The 2,332-nt window shown below is 42.4% G+C and overlaps 1 non-coding gene across 1 annotated transcript; it reads left to right on the top strand.

Annotated features, from left to right (window-relative positions):
- Positions 1-1,883: 1,883 nt before the first annotated feature.
- On the top strand, positions 1,884-1,958 carry Trnas-cga. Its single transcript has one exon. It is a non-coding gene; the product is annotated as a tRNA-Ser (tRNA).
- The last annotated feature ends 374 nt before the right edge of the window (positions 1,959-2,332 follow it).

The raw sequence follows: 2,332 nt of genomic DNA, 5'->3' as shown, positions 1-2,332 counted from the left end.
TGTGCTTACGAAATATCGTCTTAGTTATATGACTGGATTCGTAATTTCCTGTCACAGAGGTAAAAGTTCGTGGTAACTAGACAGTCATTGAGTAAAACAGAAGTGATTTCTGAGGTTAACCAAGGTAGTTTTATAGGTCCTCTGCTGTTCCTTATCTATGTAAATGGTTTAGCAGACAATCGGAGCAGCCGTCTAAGGTTTTTTGCAGATGATGCTGTCGTTTGTTCTCTAGTAAAGTCATCGGAAGATCAAAGCAAATTGAAAAACGACTTAGAAAAGATATTTGTGTGGTGCGAGAATTTCCAGTTGACCCTAAAGAATGAAAACTGTGAGGTCATCGACAGTAGTTCTAAAAGGAATCCGTTAAACTTGGGTTGCACAGTGGATCAGTCAAATCTAAAGGCTGTAAATCCAACTGTATTTATTTTTTATTTATTTATTTCTTTATTGTTCCGTGGGACCAAATTAAGGAGAAGTCTCCATGGTTATGGAACGAGTCAATACATGAAATTATAACACGATTGTAGAAACAGATAAAATGAAATATAAGAAATATATTCTGGCGACAAGTCGTAAGTTTAAATAAAGGAAATCAACTATGTAACACTGGAACTTGCTTAATTTTTTAGCTCTTCCAGGAGCTCCTCGACAGAATAGATGGAGTGAGCCATGAGGAAACTTCAGTTTAGACTTAAAAGCGTTTGGGCTACTGCTAAGATTTTTGAGTTCTTGTGGTAGCTTCTTGAAAATGGATGCAGCAGAATAGTGCACTCCTTTCTGCACAAGAGTCAAGGAAGTGCATTCCACATGCAGATTTGATTTCTGCCCAGTAGTAACTGAGTGAAAGCTGCTAACTCTTGGGAATAAGCTAATATTGCTAACAACAAACGACATTAAAGAAAATACATACTGTGAGGGCAATGTCAGAATTCCCAGACTATTGAATAGGAGTCGACAAGAGGTCCTCGAACTTACACCACATATAGCTTGAACAGCCCGTTTTTGAGCCAAAAATACCCTTTTTGAATCAGAAGAATTACCCCAAAAGATAATACCATACGACATAAGCGTATGAAAATATGCGAAGTAGACTACTTTTCGTGTTGAACTGTCACTTATTTCAGATACTGTTCTAATGGTAAATAAAGCAGCATTTAGTTTCTGAACAAGATCCTGAACATGGGCTTTCCACAACAGCTTACTATCTATCCGTACGCCTAGGAACTTGAACTGTTCCATCTCGCTTATAATATGCCCATTCTGTCTGATGAAAATATAGGTTCTTGTTGAAATGTGAGTTAGAAGCTGTAAACACTGAGTCTTACTGTGGTTTAGCATCAAATTATGTTCCACAAGCCACGAACTTATTTCATGAACTACATTACTTGATACTATTTCAATATTACGCACTAGATCCTTCACTACCAAGCTGGTGTCATCAGCAAGCAGAAATATTTTTGAATCACCTGTGATACTAGAAAGCGTATCATTTATATAAATAAGAAACAGCAGTGGCCCCAGCACCGACCCTTGGGGAACGCCCCACTTAACAGTGCCGCATTGGGACTGAACATCGCTACCACTCTCAATATTGCGGAGAATTACCTTCTGCTTTCTGTTCTTGAAGTAAGAGGCGAACCAATTGTAAGCTGAATGAGATTTTCACTGTGCAGCGGAGTGTGCGCTGATACGAAACTTCCTGGCAGATTAAAACTGTGTGCCCGACCAAGACTCGAACTCGGGACCTTTGCCTTTCGCGGGCAAGTGCTCTACCAACTGAGCTACCGAAGCACGACTCACGGCCGGTACTCACAGCTTTACTTCTGGAAGGTGGGAGACGAGGTACTGGGAGAAGTAAAGCTGTGAGTACCGGGCGTGAGTCGTGCTTCGGTAGCTCAGTTGGTAGAGCACTTGCCCGCGAAAGGCAAAGGTCCCGAGTTCGAGTCTCGGCCGGGCACACAGTTTTAATCCGCCAGGAAGTTTAATATCAGCGCACACTTGGCTGCAGAGTGAAAATCTCATTCTGGAAACATTCCCCAGGCTGTGGCTAAGCCATGTCTCCGCAATATCCTTTCTTTCAGGGGTGCTAGTTCTGCAAGGTTCGCAGGAGAGCTTCTGTAAAGTTTGGAAGGTAGGAGACGAGGTACTGGCAGAAGTAAAGCTGTGAGTACCGGGCGTGAGTCGTGCTTCGGTAGCTCAGTTGGTTGAGCACTCGCCCGCGAAAGGCAAAGGTCCCGAGTTCGATTCTCGGTCGGGCACACAGTTTTAATCTGCCAGGAAGTTTCTATTGTAAGCTACTCCCCTTACTCCATAATGGTCTAACTTCTGCAGT

Source organism: Schistocerca americana, chromosome X, assembly GCF_021461395.2.
Source record: "Schistocerca americana isolate TAMUIC-IGC-003095 chromosome X, iqSchAmer2.1, whole genome shotgun sequence".
Classification (NCBI taxonomy): Eukaryota; Metazoa; Arthropoda; class Insecta; order Orthoptera; family Acrididae; genus Schistocerca; species Schistocerca americana.
This window is presented reverse-complemented; position numbering and strand designations above follow the sequence as displayed.